The 23,350-nt window shown below is 34.3% G+C and overlaps 1 protein-coding gene across 30 annotated transcripts in view; it reads left to right on the plus strand.

Moving 5' to 3' along the window:
• Positions 1 to 23,350, plus strand: part of LOC115213534 (rho GTPase-activating protein 5) — a 337,859-nt gene that overhangs the window by 39,350 nt on the left and 275,159 nt on the right. For all 30 annotated transcript variants that reach the window (XM_036504237.1, XM_036504236.1, XM_036504239.1 and 27 more), the window contains exon 2: positions 14,765 to 14,809. The gene's annotated coding sequence lies outside the window, so the exon portion shown is untranslated. The remainder of the gene's footprint in view (positions 1 to 14,764; positions 14,810 to 23,350) is intronic.

Genomic DNA, 23,350 nt, shown 5'->3' on the forward strand with positions numbered 1-23,350 from the left:
TTATTTGACTAAGAAGTGTTATAAAACATTTCTCTTCAGAAATTTATCTTGCTTTATTACTATGAACAACTAGATTTTTTTTTTTTATTTCTTATTGACTTGTGTCTTTCTTATTCCTCTCTCTTCCTGGGCCCATGTAAAACAAGCTAGTTTTGCCTCCCTAGTTTGTTGCAATTCAACACACTACATCTCCAGTAATTTGAAACCTGACCTACTTTTTACTCCTTTACTTTATTATTATTATTATTTGTATTTTGTTTTGTTCAATCTTAAAACAACCTATTTTGTTAGATTTTATCAACTTATATTTAATTTGTAATTTACTGATAAATTTATTTTCAAATGTATTATGCAGGTAACTTTTACTGTTTTTTTTTTCTGACTGTGTCAGAACTCCAGCAGATATGTTTAATTGGATATTTACTATGGAATTTGTGTGTTGAAGGATGTATAAATATTTGTCAAATTTGTAGAATAAGTATGTAGGAACATTATTATTAACTTGATTTACAATCAAATCTTGCTGACAAATTTTTGAATATTCATATAAGGCAATTTGTAAAACATATTTTCACATATGCCACTGCGTGGCACCGTGGGCAAGTGTCTTCTACTATAGCCTCGGGCCGACCAAAGCCTTGTGAGTGGATTTGGTAGACAGAAACTGAAAGAAGTCCGTCGTATATATATATATATATATATGCGTGTGTGTGTTTGTGTTTGTACCTCCAACATTGCTTGACAACTGATGCTGGTGTGTTTACATCCCCGTCACTTAGCGGTTCGGCAAAAGAAACCGATAGAATAAGTACTGGGCTTACAAAAGAATAAGTCCCAGGGTCGAGTTACTCGATTAAAGGCGGTGCTCCAGCATGGCCGCAGTCATATGACTGAAACAAGTAAAAGATTAAAAAGAGAGTATATGGATACACCTGCAACACTGCATTTTATAACTCTTCTCTTCCAAGACTAATCATTAAGAAACAAGGGCTACTTATTTTCAGTAAAGTGTAACCATATATAATGATAACCGTATTACATTTTTCGTTGCTTTTATTCTTTATATATTGAAACAACCAAGTGAGTATTTTAACTTTCTTTGGTTGAATAGAACAAGTTTTTGAAATTGATAATTAAAACTAGTCTTACGTTTATCATGAAGACCTAACAAAGACCTGAAGTATCAAGCATTTTGTTTTGCTGTTGATTGTAGCGATTTGGATGTCTTTCATGGTTGATTTCCATGTATGATATATATATATATATATACTCTTTTACTTGTTTCAGTCAGTTGACTGCAGCCATGCTGGAGCACCACCTTTAGTTGAGCAACTCGACCCCGGGACTTATTCTTTGTAAGCCCAGTACTTATTCTATCGGTCTCTTTTGCTGAACTGGTAAGTGACAGGGACATAAACACACCAGCATCGGTTGTCAAGCAATGCTAGGAGGACAAACATACACATATATATACATATATACGACGGGCTTCTTTCAGTTTCCGTCTACCAAATCCACTCACAAGGCTTTGGTCGGCCCGAGGCTATAGTAGAAGACACTTGCCCAAGATGCCACGCAGTGGGACTGAACCCGGAACCATGTGGTTGGTAAACAAGCTACTTACCACACATGTATATATTCTAATCTTTTAGATATCCTTATTTAAACCTTGTCCAGTAGTAAGACATTGCTTTCGAGAGAGATAGTATTTATCAAATTTTCTCAAAGTAAATTCAACCGTGTTTTTGTTTTGGAGAAAATTGGAAATAAAGCTTTTACTTTCTGGTTTTATTGTATGGAAGACTGGTGGGATTATTATTTGTATGGACTTAAAAGATTGGTCACTATTTAGTATATAATTTAGTTTTGAAAGTTGTATGTTTTGATTTTTGGTATGTTTGTTCCCAAACAACACTTCTTTTAGTGCTGTTGACACTGCCAGATTGAATGGTACTGCCCAGGTGTCAAAACCATAATGATATTCATGTGGCAGCTGATGATAGAGGTATGTTGGATTGTTGGTACAGCTACCACTGGGGACTCTTTTATCAGCTTTACAAATTGTTACTTTAGCAATAACTTCTGAGTTAAAATGTTGATTCCACCTCTGGAATGATTTTTGTAAAAAATAGATCATGATACAAGAAAGAAATGCAACAAAACTGCATAAAATTAACTGCATTAAGGCAGTGCTGATAGGAAGATTCCACAATAACCCTTTTGATGATTTTGAACAGAGATTATCTACAATTATATAAACAAACAAAAAAAAAAAGATAAAATAATGAGTACATAAATTTTTAATGAAGAAGCATCTTAACCCTTTCATTACTGTATTTATTTTGAGATGATCTGCATTTCTCCCAATTATTTTAGATATAACAAAGAATTTAGTAAAATAACTTAGTTATCATTAAGCTAGTGTTAGGAAAAGTATTTGTGACTAAGGTTTGGTGGAAGATTTTAATTAAAAACTTATGAAAACAAGACATTTGTACTACAGAGCCCAGAGGCAGTTTCAGCCGGGTTGGTAACGAAAGGGTTAAGGCAGCTCAGCTGAGATCCTGATTTATAATTATTATTTTTAGTTTGGAAATGCTAGTGTGCTGATAGTTGAAAACTATACATCATCCCCCATCCTTTTTTCCCTTTTCTTGTAAGGACAAAATAGAAAGCATGTTTCCATAGCAGTAGATGGATACCCTTAGAGAAGATTCCTGAATCTTAGAATTGCTATTTATTTTGTTGTCATTTATGTTCTCATTTTCCCATCTAGTTTGTTCATAGTAGATGTAGGGAAAAGATGTTTGCTGCTGATATAAAACAGATAACGTGGTTGTAAGATAATATTTTCAATAAATAAAACATTAAATTAAGGTCTGTTTTATTTATTTTTCCTTTGTTAATTTTTTTTGTGTTGTATTGAACCAAAGGAAAAATTAAAAACAATAATATACAAAAAAATCTCTCTTTGTTTCACCTGCTTGTTTTATTTTGATTCTTCAAGTTATTTAAGGTGTTGTGTTTACTTTCTGTTTATTAATATGCTTATATTTCCTGTCTACAAGTACAAAGATAAGATACAACTGGTGAATTCCACATTATATTCCTTCAGGTTTTTAGTGAAAAATTCTACCAATTCATTGTTAATAGAATAAGTACCTGTAATATACTAAGAGATGGCAGTGTGGATTTCCACCTCAGCATCCGAAACTCAGTTTTATCATGGCTACTGAATAATTGTCACATATTACATTTACAGATATATATATGTATATATATATATATGTGTGTATATATTTATATATATATGTGTGTATATATATATATATATATATATATATATATATATATATATATATATATATATATACATACATACGTGTGTATCTCTGTTTGTTCCCCACCACTGTTTGACAACTGATGTTGGTTTTTTTTTTGTTTTATCTTCCCATAACTTAGTCATTCAGCAAAAGAAACTGGTAGAATAAGTCCTAGTGTTGATTTGTTTGAATAAAATCCTTCTTGGCAGTACTCCAGCATGGCCAAAGTCAAACAAAAGGTGATTCTTCTTGATTTTTTTTTACAGTAGCACACAATTAGTTGAAGTAATATCTTGCAAGGTACTGTTACATGATTATTGTAGTCTGTTACATCTCAGAAAGTCTTCTGTTTACTTTTATTATATTTTTAGAAGTACGTAGTGAATGAATATTCTTTGTTCATTTGTATTGACTTTCTTTTACTTGTTTCAGTCATTTGACTGTGGCCATGCTGGAGCACCGCCTTTAGTCGAGCAAATCGACCCCAGGACTTATTCTTTGTAAGCCTAGTACTTATTCTATCGGTCTCTTTTGCCGAACCGCTAAGTTACGGAGACGTAAACACACCAGCATCGGTTGTCAAGCAATGCTTGAGGGACAAACACACAAACATACATACACACACACATATATATACGACGGGCTTCTTTCAGTTTCCGTCTACCAAATCCACTCACAAGGCTTTGGTCGGACCGAGGCTGTAGCAGAAGACACTTGCCCAAGGTGCCACGCAGTGGGACTGAACCCGGAACCATATCTTTTTATAAAACCTATGTATAAAAAATTATCTTTTAGCTGGACATTATTCCTGTTGTTAGGAAATGTATTTGTCTGCAAAGCAGCATTGGTTTTATGTAGAGTAAAATATTTTACTTATGTCACTGCAAAATACTATTTAGAATGTCTGGATATATTTGTTTGGTTGTTTCTTTATTATTTAATTTCATTGTTTAGTAGAAAACATTGTAGTATGCCATAAATTATTCTGAAGTTCAATTTTTAACAAAGCTAACAAAATACTCTTCAATAGTATATATTCACTCTGCATAGGCGATAACTATTTGCAATTGAATGAAGCTAATTGTGCTTACCAGGACACAGTTGTATGCCAGTACTGTAATGTAAACTATTAACCTACCTTGGTATGGCTCAAACACCTGTTGTTTTTCTTAGCAAATGCTTTCTTGAAATTTGAAAATAGTCTTTAGTTGTTGCGTGGTTTACATTTTCTCTTTTATTCTTTAATTTTATCTGATAAAGTCCCATCACTGAAGAATTAATTATAGTTTTCTCTTGCTGGAAATAAGCAGATCCTAATGTTTCCTTACACAGTTTCCATACTTATTCTGAAGCAGAAAAGTGAATTATATCCTAATTTTGTAGTCTAGTGCTAATTGCATTTCTTTATTTGACATAATCTCTTCACTGTGTATTTCTGTCTTTCTAATTGGTACAATATTAGTTGTTGCTATTACTGATCTCCAATAGATATTTGCACAGAAAACTAGCAGGATTGTTAGCATGTTAAGGTTGACTTTGCCGTTCATCCTTTCAGGGTTGATAAAACTAGTACCAGTTAAGCACTTGAGTTGATGTAACTAACTTATCCCCTCCCACTTAATTGCTGGCTCTGTACCAAAATTTGAAATCAACATGTGTACTTGATGTTTTTAATTTGATACTGACCTTGATGAAGAGTTTGTTTCTTGTGCGTCATTATATTGTTTCAAAGAGAGATGAAATAGGAATAACTATTTAATGTCACTTTTAGATTTTTCCTCTTCCCTTATAATTTTAGTTCAATGCAATTTTGTGCTAAAATGTTTCTATTCCTGATTTCCTCCCATTCAAACACATGTACTTTCAAATAAAATTCCCTTGCTTTCTAAATTTTAACATGGAAATCCATTTCAAATGTTGTCATTTTAAAATCAGATTAGTTAGTGTTTTAGTGTTCACATTTTAACTTCCTTGTGTTTTATTTAAAAATTTTTGCTTACATTATTGAGAATTTAATTCAAATGGTAAACTGAACCATGACATTAAAATTCTATTCAAAAGCATAATGGACATTTTACTTGTTGGTTTTTATTTTTTTATTTATTAAAAAAAATATTAATGTAAGAGTCAAGGTGAAGAAGAAATCATTGATTTGAAGCTGTAATTAGAGTTAATGTGAGTGTAATTGTATCAGTGTTGATTGGAAATTTTCAGATTTCCTTCAATTTCTTTTCAGAGATATGTGTGTGTGTCGAGCGAAAGAATTATGATTATAAAATTGAAGTGGGGGAAATATAATTAAAATTCCATTAATAATAAATAAATTATATGTACTATTGAGACCGTATATATCTAAATGGACTAGCATAAAAAATGACTGGTTTAATTGTTTTGTATGAGTGAAGTATGTACTGAGATGTGGGAGTTAGATGCTAGAGGTTACTTTACTTTACTTTACTTTTTACTTTTTTTACTTGTTTCAGTCATTTGACTGCGGCCATGCTGGGGCACCGCCTTTAGTCGAGCAAATCGACCCCGGGACTTATTCTTTGTAAGCCCAGTACTTATTCTATCGGTCCCTTTCGCCAAACCGCTAAGTGACAGGGACGTAAACACACCAGCATCGGTTGTCAAGCAATGCTAGGGGGACAAACACAGACACACAAACACATATACATATATATACATATATACGACAGGCTTCTTTCAGTTTCCGTCTACCAAATCCACTCACAAGGCATTGGTCGGCCCGGGGCTATAGCAGAAGACACTTACCCAAGATGCCAGCCACGTAGTGGGACTGAACCCGGAACCATATGGTTGGTTAGCAAGCTACTTACCATACAGCCACTCCTGCGGTTACATAAATTTAAATACATATATACAGACTGTCATAGTTTTAATAGTAAATTGTTTAATTTATGAATTGTAAACTATTGAAAAATATATATTGTGTTCACTTTAGCAAATTGGTTGAAGATTTCCATAGTAAGGTATCACTAAAGGTTTAACTTATCCACTAACGTTAAGTTAAAACATGGGACCATAATTGTGATATGGAACTTGTAGATTCTGAAGTAATTATCTGTGTGTATGACTATCCAAATGTGAGTATGTTTGTTTTTAATATTGTGTTTGCATCTATTTCAATATTAAAAGTTTCAACACATTGCTAGCATTGGCTTGTATTATATCTGTAAAATTGATGATACAAGGATATATTTTACGTAAATATTATCCTTGATGCAATCTTCATTGTGGCATGTAATCAACTGATAATCACTGACAGGAGTTTGTTTCTGCCTTTGAATAAATCTTCAAATGCTGGATTTGATAAAATTCTGATTCATAGCCTACTTCCCTTCGTATGTGTGTGTGAGAGAAAAAATCTTTTAATTGGATTGGATAATAGCTTTACCTCTGTTCTTTGTTAAATATTTTCTCAGATAACTTGTTCATTATGTAGAGCAGTTGCTCTCACACTATCTGTTAACTACACTATCATTGCTTTTTATATTTCTTACATTAGTTTGTGATTTTTATTCTTGCATGAAAATTTGTTCTACTTTGATTCCAAAATCAACCAGGACAGTGTCTGACAAAGAATGTACTGTGTGTGTTGCTTATCGAAGCTATGTGAATTGTAGAAATGGCAATGTGTTCAGAACTTCACAATTAATATCACAATGACCTTGTATTTCTGAGATCTGTAAATTACATACTAGTAGAATATTTGATTTGAGGGCCAGAATTAAATGATGATAGTAAAGCATCCACTGGTTAACTCTTCTCTAGAAATCAGTGAATAGAGAGGCTTTTAACTGCCTCTAGCCAAAATCAACTACATTCGTTTTTATGAAAAACAGAAATATGTATAATTATATTGTTTTGTGAATGAAACAGCTGCTAAAACTTTTTAATGTAAGAATGATATTAGTCATTAAGAATGCTAATCAGAAACTGAAAAAGGTTCATTGCTCTCATCATGAATGTATGTTCTTTCTAGAAATTGAAAATAATTTTCCTTAGCATGACTTTTTTAAAAACTTTTGTTAAACAAAACTTCTTTTTGAGAAAAGCTAAGGCTTACATCACACATCAAATAACCTGTTAAGTTGGCAGCTGCAACTTAGCAGGCCATCTCCAGAACAAAAAATAATCTTTAACCCTTTCGTTACTGTATTTATTTTGGGATGCTCTGCGTTTCTTTCATTTACTTTAAATATAACAAAGAATTTCGTAAAATAACATAGTTATCATTCAGCTAGTGTTAGGAACATAAATTGTGACTAAGGTTTGGTGGAAGATTTTAATTCAAAACTTATGAAAACAAGACATTTGTACTCAGAGCCAGAGCCAGTTTCAGCCGGGTTGGTAACGAAAGGGTTAATTTCTGACAGTAACCCAAGGCTACAAATTTGCAGGAAGGGCACAGAAATAAATAAATGCTGGTACCTGATGTCCCTGTCTGGTACTAATTTTATGAACTTGAGAAAGATGAAAGTTGAAGTTGATTGGTAGGATTTGAACTCAAAATGTAAAGGGACATATCTAAATTCTTGTTTGCATTCTACTTATTAAGCATTACATGCACTTTTGTAAACCTAAATATTAAATTGATAAAGATCTTAATTTAGTGGATCTTCTGAACACAGGTTTTGTGGCCTGGTGCAGCTTTCTGGCTTCCCAGACCCCAGTTGAACCGTCCAACCCATGCTAGCATGGAAAGCGGACGCTAAACGATGATGATGATAGATATCTTTTGCCAAAGCTCAAAATCATTTTTCAAAAATAAACCCTAGTATATATTACCTATATTTATTGATTTTTGTAGAGACAAAAACAAGTCAACTCTGGTTAGATTTGATCACGGAAAAGTGTAGTATTAATATATATGCTGGGGAGTTTATCTCAGCTATCTTTACTCCATATAATATTGATTTCTCAACCAATGTAGAAAGTGATTATGTAACACTCATACTTCTGAAAAATACTTGTCAAATCGTTTGAGAATGTTAGAGAATGAAAGAGACTGACATTGTATCCAGAGTTAGATTTATCTCTCATCAGTTTAATATCATGAAACCACAAAGAATGATTGGCAGGGTGGGTATATCCAGGGGTACATGCTACATGAAATGCAATTAGTACAGTGGGTGCTAACATACTTAAAGTAGTGAGCCAAGAAATTTTTGTTCATTTTAATTACACAACCCGTGCTAGCGCGGAAAACGGACGTTAAACGATCATGATGGTGACATTCTGACAGCTTGGTGAGGAATTTAAATTAAAGATAGCATGAAGTGGGGTTGAGTTTGATCTCTGACAGTAGAGTAACAACTCTATACATGTTCCAATCTTGTTAGACCTCATCAGTGAAGCATAGTCTAACCATTACTACATATCTTAGATGATTGGGAAATGTGTATAGGACTTTTGTGCACAAGCACTGAGTAGCAAAAAGAATGAACAAAGGAAAATACCCAGAGATGCCGCCTGCATGAAAAATAGTGAAGTTTGTGCTAATTGCTTGCTCTCATAATCCTTTTAAAGTTTTAGAAATATGTACCATTGTTTATTAGGGCATTAGCAGTGTAAGTGAAGTGAAATGCTTTCAGTAGAAAATGAAACTGTTTCAAGGATTGTACACACTTGTAATGTTAATTCTTGTGCTACATAACTTAATACTCCATGCTATATAAATTATTGGCCAGGTAAAGATATGAAAATTATTTAGGGTTTGCACACATGACAGCATATGTTTGTCAGAGGTTGTCCATAATTCAGTGTTGACACATTAAAAAAAAAAACATGCGCCATTATTTAGTTCTATGATGTAAAGTGTATTGAATATATGTCTAAAGTCCTATGTCACAATTTATTTTATATTGAACCAGGAAATATATTTCAGATAACAGAAAAAAATTAAATTTTTTTTTTATCAAAGTGTATAATTGGGGTCACAAAAAAATAAAGATTTCAGAAGATCAATAGCACTACATTAGAATATCTGTTGAACTAGATTCTTCCATTTGCACGAGAGCTTTTCTCACATTTCAAAGGTGAAAGTGATATCTTTTACTCATTAATGTGAAGATATAGAACTGTTTCTAGAGTCTTTCCTAACCTCCCAGACTTGCGAATTGGGATAACTAAGTAATGTTTAATGTGATTTATGTTCATTTTGAACTATTACAGATTAATTATTGGAGAAGAACTAAAAGCAAATAATGAGTTCTAGAAATAAGAATTAGGCAAATTGCTTACTTAATGTTTTAGCAATGAAGAATGGTATATGTGTGGGTAGTGCTTATAGGGAACTGTTGCAGTCAAGGAACCAAAGTCTGAGCTGCACTGATGGAAGCCTTTGTTCAGTTGCTCAATCTGCTAGAAATTGCAGTCAAATCTTCCTCAAAACATGGCCTATTGTCTTGTAAAAAAGGAAGCACACATTGGATAATATAGATATAGATATAAAAAAGAGTGGTGTTGGCATTGAACATAAGTTGGCTTTATCAGGTTTAATCTGGGGCTCAACAGCAACAGACAGTTAGTCACTGGAGAATAGAATAGGTCAGATACTTTTGATCCTCTCATATAAATTTGCATATAAAACTGATATATTTTGGTAATTATATTTATTAAGACCAGAATTTAACATGAGGAATTATATACATTATTTACATTTGATGGATATTTGTCCTCATTTTGTTTGTTAACACAATGTTTCGGCTGATATACCTTCCAGGCTTCATCAGGTGTCTTGGGGAAATTTCCAACCTGGGTTCTCATTCCTACGGTATTTTTCAATGATGTTGTTGTTGTTGTTGTTGTTGTTATTATTCAGGTCACTGCCTGGAATCAAACTCAGAATCTTGGAGTTAGTAGCCCCAAGATTCTGAGTTCGATTCCAAGCAGTGACCTGAATAATAACAATAATAATAACAACATCGAAAAATTGAACAACTTTTATGTTGACCATAATGTTGCTACATTAGTCATTAGGAGTGACTTCTTCTGGTAATAACCTGATTGACTATGCATGTAACTAGGTTATATCCTACATCATGAGATGATATTTTAAGCATTTCTGTAATGGTTCTTGATGGACAAGGGGCTTTTCCTCCCATCATATCCTCAATTGCTTTGTCTACTAAAATATCTGGTCTTATCTGCTGAGTCCACATTGGGAAAGCTCTTTTTCTCCAGTGCATTTTTCCACATTTAATAGCCTTTCATAGTAGTGCTTGCATCTAGAGACACTTGTCTCCTACAACATCTCAATTCTCTCTGATAGACTGTCTTGCAATCCAGTACACCTCACACACCTCATCGTCATACATAAATCTGTTACCTATTTTCCTTCTAGCTACCTGATATAATTCTCATAAGCTTTAACCCTTTAGCATTTAAACCGGCCATATCCGGCCAAAAGTACTCTGCCTGTTTTATGTTCAAACTGGCCAGATCTGGTCTCTCAGACCAACCCTACAATATCGTTTTAAAAATTAGCAGCTACCTCATCAAAATCTCATAGCTACAAGATAATGCAGGATTAGTTCAAAACAATGTGGATAAAAAAGGATTAATTTTGGCAGAATAATGTGAACACTAAAGGGTTAAAAGATGTTTGGTTGCAAACAATAATTTCATGCAATGAAAGGTAAAACCTAAGGTTAAAATTTTGTCTATAATTTACCTACAAATAAGAAGTGGCCATTTACTCATCTACTTCATTTAAGTTTGAACTGGTACAAGTGAAGCTAGCTGTCACTTGAGAGTATTGTTTGGTAACATTCACTTTTCTTTTCGTTGATTGGTTTGTTTAAGTACCTATGTAGCTACAAGATAAAGATGCTCTCTCAAACCTTTCACCTTCGATCCAACAGAACATCCGGCATATGAGAGATAGCTGGAGAGACAGTAAGCTGCAACAATACCTGGCTTGTACTTACAGCTGAACAGACGGTGGGGGAGGGGAACTGGAATGTAGTGCTTGGTTAAGTATACAATGTACTGTGTGGTCCAAGAATTGAAATTCCAACCTTATGAGCTGTCCTAGAAAGAGGAAGAAATACAAATCAAGTGGCTGATTGTTGTGCCATGAGCTCATTTGTCTTGAATTCAAATCCTGTGCAATGTTTTCTTGTTTTGGCCCTCAAGTAATCTCTAATCAAGCAAATTTATGATTAATGGTCTTCCATCTTGCCTTTTTGTATATTTAAGACTAGTTATTATTAGCATTTTCTTAGATGCTAAGGAATGGCCTGAAGGAAATCTGATTGCTATTTTAGCAGGTCAAGCAGTCACACTGAGGTTCTCTTGTTGGGTTGAACGTTTATACTAGAAGTTGGTAGAATTTACCCAGAATACATTGTTGTCATATCCAGTGAGAATGTATCTCATTTGCTTAATGCCATTCTACTAGAGCTAGCTAGTAGCAGCCCTCATAAGCCTCTAGAGAGTTTTACAGATTATCTGCTGTTCCTTAGCTGTTGAAATACTGTTTTGTCTTAAGAATATCATAGTAACAAGTAGAAGCCTGAACAGTCATAGATACAGTTTTAAAAATGTAAAGAAAATGTTGAAAGGATGGTAAGTTTACAAGTAGGTGAGAGGATATTTTTCCTAGAAAGCAACAACTTAAAGATATATTTCATATACTGTGAAGGCAGTATTTTTGTTATAATCACATGATAAAAAATGTGGATTGTAGTGTATCTTTCTAGGCTGTATTCACTCTTAGGTCTATCTAATTCATAAATTAACAAAAATGTAAAACACTTTATCACCAGAGAAACCTAATAACATGAGCAATATGCAACCTTTTCCCCTATTTTAAAAATATATTTCAGATTTATAGTAAAGACACCGTAATGCAAAGTAGATTTTTTTTTTCTTTTTCAAGTAAAAGTTTTGTGTTAATGTTCAATCTGTGATGACACTAAATTAGATGTTAGCTGGAATAATCCTGAATACAATTTCTGTTACACATCATGTGACAATCATAAAACAGACTCACAAAAGATTCCTCATGTATTAAAAAAAAAAAAAGTACAGCAGTACATTATCTAAGAGTTTTAATGATTATTGATTGAATTTCTGTTTTTTAAGTGCTATGTTTGCGTTTTCTTTGTTTAGTTATTGATTTTTATTGATATAGATGTGTTGCATGGTACTTGGATCGGTAACAACTCTACAATATTCTTAAATAATCAGTTTTTATTTTAGTCAACTTAGGATTAAAATTAAAGTCCTTTCTCTCGCGAGAAAAGCTTCCTGCTATTAGGACTGACACAGTCATCTTTTAAAATTTATACTTAAGGACATTTTTACTCTTTTGCTTGTTTCAGTCATTTGACTGTAGCCATGCTGGAGCACCACCTTTTAGTCAAGCAAATCGACCCCAAGACTTATTCTTTGTAAGCCTAGTACTTATTCTGTCGGTCTCTTTCACCGAACCGCTAAGTTACAGGGACATAAACACACCAGTTGTCAAGTGATGTTGGGATGACAAACACAGACACACAAACATATACACACACACACATACATATATATATATATATATGTGACAGGCTTCTTTCAGTTTCTGTCTACCAAATCCACTCACAAGGCTTTGGTCAGCCTGAGGCTATAGTAGAAGGCACTTGACCAAGGTGCCACGCAGTGGGACTGAACCTGGAACCATGTGGTTGGGAAGCAAGCTACACAGCCACTCCTACGCCTACATTAACTAGAATAGCCAAACTGAAAAACCTATCAAATACGTATCAGCACATCAACAGAGAAATATGTGTGTATATACATCTAAGTATATGTATGCTTGTATCTCTGTGTGTGTTTGTGTGTGTGTGTATATATAACATATTGCTACTACCTCTAAGGAATAGTAAACTCAATACATTTTGAGAGTAAATGTTTGATAAAAATTGTGAATTTTCATGCCACTGAGTAACCAGAATTTCATCCAATTATTAGAAAACTCAGTTTAAAATGTATGTTGTGTTCTGACTTACCAGTGATTTTGTAGTGTGTAGTTTTGCTGGTTTTAAAAAATTTTTGGTGGGGATTGTTTCTAATTTAGTTGTTTGTGTTGCATCTGCCTATGAACACACAAATATATTATATACATTAGTATATAATATATTTGTGTGTTCATAGGCATATGTAATGTATTACACAATAAATGTATGTGTGTGTGTGTATGTGGTTGTGTCTTTTAGGGGTATAATATATGCATGTCTGTGTATTTTTAATCCCACAAAGAGTTTTTGGAATCACTTAAATTCATTTATCTCAAAATGCTCATACACTTCATTGGAAAAAATTTCATTGGAAAAAATTTCTTCCATCTCGTTACTATCTGAATTCAAATTCTGCTCAGGTCAGCTTTGCCTTTCATCCTTCTGAGATCAATAAAATAATGTACGGGTCAACTTCTGGGGTCAATGGTATCGACAAACATCCTCACTTCAAGATTGTTGGCCTTGTACCTCAATCAGAAAAAGATATAAGAGGTTAGTCAAAGGAAGGAGGACAGTACCTGTGATTTTTTTTTTTTTGCAAGAGCCTTCAAATATGGAAAGAAAAAAGGAGGAAGAAGTCACAATTCTTAGGTTATCCAAGACCAGAAATTTCATTTGAATGCTTGCAACAAAATGGACTCTGCTACAGACACACATTGACCAGGTGGTGGTGTTAAACCAAGTGACAGATTAAATTATCACCCATGAATAGGGATATTCCATCTGAAAGGCTTTCACACAAGTTCTACCTCCTCAATTTTGCTCTCAAGGATTGAATGAACCCAAGGCTATGATAGAAGATAATTGATCAAGGTGATATACAGTAGGATCAGTCTTAGCAATTGTGAAACAAACTTATTAATCACAGCAATACTTACATGTAAATATTTCTATGTATCTGCTATGAGTAAAGTAGCTTGAGGGAGTGGAGTGATGGATGTGATATGCAGCACAATGAAAATATAGGCAAGATTCAAATGAATAAAAATTCATATTTTTTATTGTTTTATTATTTTTCGCTTATTTATCTTTATATATAAAACTGAAGTTGTGTGAGAGTCTGTCTACTCCGATTTAGATTCCTAACTACTCCCACATTTTGCGGTGCAGTTTAATCAAAAGCGGGTATCTTATAGTCGTGATTCATATCAAGCCCTTCTGGGTATTAGCGCGCGTCTATGATGAGTCTATGATTTAAAAAAAAAATTTACCATAATTTTTTGTCTTTTTAATGCATTTTTTGCTCGGTTTATATAAGGGAAGTAACTTTCTAAAAATGCTTATATAGTTATTTCCCTTACAAACCCAAGCAACGCCGAGCGATACTGCTAGTTATATATATATTTCAGTGTTTTGTAATTCTGCTACATAATAATGAGTACTTTATTGTATCTACCTTCCTTTTACTTTCAGAGTGGTGATTATACTATCTAGCAAGACTACTTTACCAGGACATCAGTAAGTATTTTACAATAGTTTGGCATCCATAAATGATTTGATTGCTTCCAAATTCTTCGCAATTTATCTGAAGCTGAATTTGTACCTTAGGAATTCTTTCAGCTGAGAAGTCACTTATCTGCAATTTATAAATTAGCTCAATCAGGCACATCAAGTTCAGTTATTTGTACCCTTCATCATAGAGGGCCTGAAGCTAGTCTATACACTGTCACTCTTCTTCAGACGAAAACAAATTTAACAAAAATTGGGTTTTAAAAAAAATTTTTTTTTTTTACTTGTTCAATAAAGTGAGATAAATTCATAGCTCCCTATGGGCTAAGAATGAAATATCTACCATCTGGCTTAGTACAAGTTTCCCTTGACTACATGACCAAGGGAAGAATAATGTTTTGCAAAGGGAAAGTTATGTCCTTAAATATTAATTTAGAGACAATGTAAAATAAATTTTATATTTTATAAAATTAGGAGATAGGGGGCTAAAGCAATATGATTAAATGTTTCATTAGCATAAATTAACACTTGTGATGAAGTAAGGTAAATGTTACATTTGCAAGCATAAAATTGTTTAAAGTATTTGCATGTATGTAATTATGATCTTGAGTCAATGGCTAACGAAGGTAATGTCACATAGATCAAATTCAATGTAGACAATTACTAAATAGTATGTGTATGCTTGTGTGTTTGTAATCATGGTTTTGAGACCTTATTCTGTCTGTTAGTGGTCTTCAGCTGACAAAGCTGACATTTTTTTCACAAATTGCAACATTGCTCAAGGAAAAGATGCAATCTGTTGGAAGTAGTATATTGAGACTTTCAAATAAAATGACTATCCTTGTAATTTTCTAAAGAATTTTGGTGCCTGCTGCATTTAATATATTTGTAGCAGTCTAAATAAACAATTGTTTCCATCAGCTGCTTTATTAAATCATTTTATGACTACCTAACAAAATATCTTTATATATAAAAGTCAAGTTGTGTGTCTGTCTCTTACGATTTAGATTCCTAACTATTCCCACATTTTGCGGTGCAGTGTAACCCAAAGCAGGTATCTTATAGTCGTGATTCATATCGAGCCCTTCTGGGTATTAGCGTGTGTCTACGATGAGTCTACGATTTAAAAAAAAATTTACCATCATTCTTTCCCATTTTTAATGCATTTTTTGCTATTATATAAGGGAAGTAACTCTCTAAAAATGTATTATTAAATCTCAGAACGTAAAAAGCTACAGTAACACCCTCCTTTGTGGTTTGCCATATTGAGATGGCTATTATACTTTACATCTCTAAAATTGCTTATATAGTTATTTCCCTTACAAACCCGAGCAACGCCGGGCGATACTGCTAGTACATTATAAATGGATTAACATGTTTTTTTTTTTTAACTGCTGTGACATTTTCTATTATATATCTCAATGCATCATTTTCCAAAGATACTTCATCAAAACAGTTATTATTCTGTCATTTAGAAGATTATTTTCAATGTATGTTGAGGTTAAAGATAATAGTTTTTAGTTCACTTTGTATCTCTGCATGAATCTCTATATATGTATTTACTTACATTTTCAGTTATATTGAAGTTATTTTCTCTTTCACCTTTAATGGCTTTAAGTGCTACTGTTTTTATAAGCAATTTAACATCTACATTTAGTTCAAAGCTGTTTTATGTTCTGATATTGTAATCACATCTATAGCAAGATGGTTTTATGTTTGGTGCTACATTATACATAATGAAAGATCTTATTCTACTCGCAAAAGTCACTGAAGTCTTCATGCTTTATCTAGTTAGCAATTTTATTGTATCTTGTTGCATATATCTCTATTTACATTTTCATTCTTGTAATTTCTGTTGAAGCAGTTTTACAGAAATAAGTTGGTAATTTATTATTTTAAACTTATTTTTATTTGATCAGTCATTTGACTGTGGCCATGCTGGAGCACCGCCTTTTAATCGAGCAACTCAACCCCGGAACTTATTCTTTTTTTTGTAAGCCCAGTACTTATTCTATCGGTCTCTTTTGGCGAACCGCTAAGTAACGGGGACTTAAACACACCAGCATCGGTTGTCAAGCGATGCTAGGGGGACAAACACACACAGCCCGTCGTATATATGTATATATACGACGGGCTTCTTTCAGTTTCCGTCTACCAAATCCACTCACAAGGCTTTGGTCGGCCCGAAGCTATAGTAGAAGACACTTGCCCAAGGTGCCACGCAGTGGGACTGAACCCAGAACCATGTGGTTGGTAAACAAGCTACTTACCACACAGCCACTCCTGCGCCTATTTATTTTATAAGAAAATTACTACTATTCATTCAGACAACTATATTTTGAAACTGCATTCAGAGCTAAAATACCTGCTTCACAGAGCATTAGTTAATTTTCAAATGAAATTCTTCTGATATTAACACCATTTCTTATTGCTGTTTAGAATATTAGAGATATATTGCATCATTATGAAGCCGCATGGCTCAGTGGTTAGAGCGTCGAGCTTACGATTGTGAGGTTGTGAGCTTGAATCCCGGACCGGGCTGCGTGTTGTGTTCTTGAGCAAGGCACTTTATTTCACGTTGCTCCAGTTCACTCAGCTGTAGAAATGAGTTGCGACGTCACTGGTGCCAAACTGTATCGACCTTTGTCTTTCCCTTGGATAACACTGGTGTCGTGGAGAGGGGAGGCTGGTATGCATGGGCGACTGTTGGTCTTCCATAAACAACCTCGCCCGGACTTGTGTCTGGGAGGGTAACTTTCTAGGTGCAATCCCATGGTCTGTGTCGTGACCGAAGGGGGTCTCCGATTGCGTCATTATCTTTGTAATCATTAAGCTTAATATATAAGATGTGAACATACTAAGTTGGCCTTATATGTCTCTTGCTGTCTTTTTACTAATTCTTTCCCCTTTAAAATAGTACATGAACAACTTTCTGCAGGGATATGGCAATTCATAGTTTACTGACTAGAAAATCTTTAATTTATCTCCAAACGTGTTTTCTTACTTTAGTTTGTTGTGGAGTAAATCTGTCTATAAATTCTCTCTTAAGTTTCAAGATGTCTGCTAATGATCTTTGTGATACTTAATGATTGATTTAGCAGATGGATTTTTTTTCATATAGCTTTACTAACAATAACATGTTGAGTGAGGTTGTGAGCTTGAATCCCAGACCGGGCTGCATGTTGTGTTCTTGAGCAAGGCACTTTATTTCATGTTGCTCCAGTTCACTCAGCTGTAGAAATGAGTTGCGACGTCACTGGTGTCAAACTGTATCGGCCTTTGTCTTTCCCTTGGATAACACTGGTGTCGTGGAGAGGGGAGGCTGGTATGCATGGGCGACTGTTGGTCTTCCATAAACAACCTTGCCCGGACTTGTGTCTAGGAGGGTAACTTTATTATAAGTTATTGGCAATAGTTTTTAACTTTTAACTTCTATTTTATAAGTGTACTCCGTATAACCCCAACTACTTCAGTGGAAAATGGAATGGTTTTATTACAACGTTAGCTTTGGCAATAACATAACAATTTTCTAAAATTTACAACCTTGATATTTCTGTGCTGCTGGGTTTTGGGCAAATTTACTCTAAATTGACCATTATTATCCCCATTTGCTATTTATAGTGGTTTCTTCTATTATATGTTACTTTTGTTCTGCGGCGAGCTGGCAGAAACTTTAGCACGCCGGGCGAAATGCGTTGCCGTATTTCGTCTACCGTTACGTTCCGAGTTCAAATTCCGCCGAGGTCGACTTTGCCTTTCATCTTTCCGGGGTCGATAAATTAAGTACCAGTTACGCACTGGGGTCGATGTAATCGACTTAATCCCTTTGTCTGTCCTTGTTTGTCTTCTCTGTGTTTAGCCCCTTGTGGGTAGTAAAGAAATATATATGTTACTTTTGTTCCTAAACCTTCTTTTTATATTTTATTTTCCAACTTGTTAATGGAAAGTACTTGTAAAATATTGTTGAAATGATAAATGGATGCCAATAAGCAAATATTTCAATCGATAAATGACAAGTTCAATTATTATTATAATCATGAGTTCAAAACCATACTACAGCAACATGCGCATTGTCCCTGAATGTAGCACATAAAACTCTACTTCCTTTGACTAACTTGTTCATAGTATGGAACTTAAATATAACTACCCAAACGTAGGCGCAGGAGTGGCTGTGTGGTAAGTAGCTTGCTTACCAACCACACGGTTCCGGGTTCAGTCCCACTGCGTGGCATCTTGGGCAAGTGTCTTCTGCTATAGCCTCGGGCCGACCAATGCCTTGTGAGTGGATTTGGTAGACGGAAACTGAAAGAAGCCTGTCGTATATATGTATGTATATATATATATGTATGTGTGTGTATATGTTTATGTGTCTGTGTTTGTCCCCCCCACCATCGCTTGACAACTGATGCTGGTGTGTTTACGTCCCCGTCACTCAGCGATTCAGCAAAAAGAGACCAATAGAATAAGTACTGAGCTTACAAAGAATAAGTCCCGGGGTCGATTTGTTCGACTAAAGGTGGTGCTCCAGCATGGCCACAGTCAAATGACTGAAACAAGTAAAAGAGAGAGAGTACCCAAATAGAAAGCCAATTTTTAAATGTAGAAGCTGGTAATTGTTTTATTACAAACATTTGTGGTTATATTGATTGATATGAAATTGATTTTTTTCACAATAAACTAGTATCTGATGGTTTTAGTTCAAAGCCATTTCTTAAGTCTTTGAAACAATAACTTCCTCAAATATAATAGCAGAAGCTTAAAACTTCTTAATTGCAGCCATTGTTTTTTGCCCTAGGTCAGCTCTGATCGAGCAAACCTAATCTCAAAAGGATTTTGGTCATGATTATCTTGTTTTTGGGAGTGTCTAGAATTACATTATCTATTATCATCATCACCAGCATCATTTAATGTCCGTTTTCCATGCTGGCATTGGTTGGATGGCTTAACAGGAGTTGGCAAATCAGAGGACTTCACCAAGCTCCACTGTCTGTTTTGGCATGGTTTTTATGACTGGATGCCCTTTCTAATGCCAACCACTTTACAGATTGGACTGAGTGCGTTTCACATGGCACCAGTACCTGCGAGGTCTATATCTTTTAAGATTGGAGACTATAACATGAGGAAGATTTGGCTTCTATTCTTAGCAAGTAGGTTGACTCAAGAGAAAATCTGTCTTTGGCTTTTGTCTGCAGTATGTAATTATTTTCTGGAGAAATTTTGTCATAATTGTAAACAAATTATTCTGAAACTAATCACAGCTCTAAAACTTTTAGAAGTTGGGCTAATAAAGGACACAAGTGTGTGTGTTTGTGTGTCAGAGAGAGAGAGAAAGAAATGCACTATTTTATGTTGGATGTTTTTAATTTCTAAAATAAAAAACCTATTGGAAATACTTGTCTTAAGGGGCTTAATTTATGTACTATTCAATAAATTTAATATTCCTTAAATTAATCCCTTGTTAACTAGATAACCCTTTGGTTTTTATTTTAAGATGTAATGGGCTTATTAAAAAAAATTGATAATTTGATGTACTATGGATATTTTCTATCATTAAAAACATTAAAAAGAGCAAGGAACATTCATTTTGTGGTGTAGTGTTTTTTGTTTGTTAAATTAGTTGCTTAATTAATTTCATATATATTTAGAAAAAAGCTGTTCAAACTACTTCATAATTGTATTAATTTGTAAAGGTCATGAACCCAATTTTCATAAATAGTACATTGTTTTTTTTTCCCATCTTTTTTCTTTATAAATTAATATCAGCCATTTTGTCATTTAAATCCTATTTACGTATGTATGTTCACAGGAATGTGTGTGTGTATATATGTGTATGTTTGTAGACACAGGAATATGTGTGTATATGTGTGTATGTTCGTAGGCACAAACTTATATATGTACATGGATTCACTTGAAGAAGAAAAGAAAGAAAGAAAGGATAGAGCAAAAGAAAATATCAAGAGCCTAGGAAAGAAGCTAAATGTCAAATATACTTAGCAAGGAGAGAAGCTGGAAATAAGAGGTTTGCATATATTCTGCAACATAGGGATCAGAAGTGTGATGCCTTCTAGATTGCAAGACACGTAAAAGCACCGTCCGCTCGTGGCCGTTTGCCAGCTCTGTCTGGCAACCGTGTCGGTGGCACATAAAAGCACCATCCGTTCGCGTCCGTTGCCAGCCTCGGCTGACCCCCGTGCCGGTGACATGTAAAAGCACCGTCCGTTCGTGGCCGGTTGCCAGCTCTGTCTGGCTCCGTGTCGGTGGCACGTAAAAGCACCATCCGTTCGTGTCCGTTGCCAGCATCGCCTGGCCCCGTGCCGGTGACACGTAAAAGCACCATCCGTTCGTGTCCGTTGCCAGCATCGCCTGGCCCCGTGCCGGTGACATGTAAAAGCACCATCCGTTCGTGGCCGTTCGCCAGCTCTGTCTGGCACCTGTGCAGGTGGCACGTAAAAAACACCCACTACACTCGCGGAGTGGTTGGCGTTAGGAAGGGCATCCAGCCGTAGAAACACTGCCAGATCTGACTGGGCCTGACGAAGCCTTCCAGCTTCACAGACCCCAGTTGACCCGTCCAACCCATGCTAGCATGGAAAACGGACGCTAAACGATGATGATGATGATGTACTAGGGAAAATCAAGACCTTGTTGGAGAGAAGTGTGTACAGAATGATTGTGGAGCACTTGATCTCACTGATGTCAAAAGAAAGAGGTGTGGAAATACTGTTATGAGAGGTTGTCATATGAACAGAACCCATGGGAGTGTGTGGCCTACATGAAGTAGACTTAATAGATTGGACCAGCTATTGGAAGTGGAATATTCCCCAAGCATATTTGAACTGGTAACAAGTTCATATTTCTTCTATCACTCTCTAATGCTCATCCTCTTGATCTCCTTACCAACAGACTTAACTTTTTGTTACCGTATTTCTGTTGAGACACTCTGTATTTACTTTATTTAATTTTGAAAATAATGAAGGATTTGGTAAAATAAATAACCTTGTCATTACTAATTGGTGTTTGGATCATAAATTAACTTTTAAGATCTGATGAAAGATTTTAATGTAGAACTCTTGAAAACAAGATGTTTGTACCACAGAGCCAGGGCAGTCTCAGGTGGTTTGGTATCAAAAGGGTTAATGTAGTTGTCTATCACTCCCTCACTTTCTCTTTTATCATCATTTTGCTCTGTTGTTCTGCTTACCAAGCTATATGAAAAATAAAGTAAAGAATAAAAAATGGCAACACCTGTATACATGTGATCTTGAAAATTGCAATACAAATTAAGGTTATTAGATAACTTACATTTGACATAGACTAACTTTGCATAGACTGTGAAATAAAATGATTAAGAATTTATAAAATACTAGGAGTACCGCCCGGCGTTGCTCGGGTTTGTAAGGGAAATAACTATAAAGCATTTTTAGAAAGTTATAGCCAAAAAATAGCAAAAAAATGATGGTAAATTTTTTTTTAAATCGTTGACTCATCGTAGACATTTTTAGAGAGTTACTTCCCTTATATAATAGCGAAAAAATGCATTAAAATGGAAAAAAATGATGGTAAATTATTTTTAAAATCGTAGACTCATCGTAGATGCGCGCCAATACCCAGAAGGGCTCGATATGAATCACGACTATAAGATACCCGGTTTTGGTTAAACTGCACCGCAAATTGTGGGAGTAGTTAGGAATCTAAATCGTAGGAGACAGACAGCACACAACCTTATTTTTATATATAAAGATTAATTGCAAAGTATTTTATTTTGCAAAAGCACCATAGAATTCTTAAATAGAATTAAGTCAGCCAAATTTGTTCAATTTAATTAACATTTATTTTTCAACTCATGGATGATGCACATTCTACCTGTAACAGTTTTATTTTGTCTTGCATATTCCATACCTAACCAATTCCATTTGTTTTTATCCATATGAGTGATCTAAGTTTGGATGCAATATTTCCTTTGATAAGCCAAAATTTTTTCAAAAATCATTGTGTGTGTGTGTCTGTATGAAAATGATGTGCTTAATATAATATATAATATATATAACATTAATCTCATGAAGTGATGCAATTCCAGATTGGTTTCACTCTCATATTCCTGTTTTACTGCCCCATTTTTGTTCACTGATTTAATCAGTTTACCACATGTAGTCATCTGTGTGTAGTTTACCATAACTGACATCAGAACCAGTTATTCTCACATGTGTATATATATATTTAAAAAAAAAAGCACACACAACAAAACTACTGACTAAATTGTAAATATATATATATGCTCATTAGTTTGGAATCAGTTTTGATATATTATGGATGAGTAACTCAAATTTTCATTTTTTTTTTGACTGGGGCACGTTTTTTAATATCTATTTAGTTCTATAGTTATTGCTTTAAATTAAAGTTTTGTATTGCTTTAGGCACCATCTGTACTTTTATATTTTTACATTATTGTGTGTGTACACACACAATAATGAAAATGTTATTGACTGTAAAAATACATAAAAGTATCTTGTTGAAAACGTGCCTCTTAATGTTCTTTTCACCAAACTCCCC

This window comes from Octopus sinensis, linkage group LG6 (assembly GCF_006345805.1).
Source record: "Octopus sinensis linkage group LG6, ASM634580v1, whole genome shotgun sequence".
Classification (NCBI taxonomy): Eukaryota; Metazoa; Mollusca; class Cephalopoda; order Octopoda; family Octopodidae; genus Octopus; species Octopus sinensis.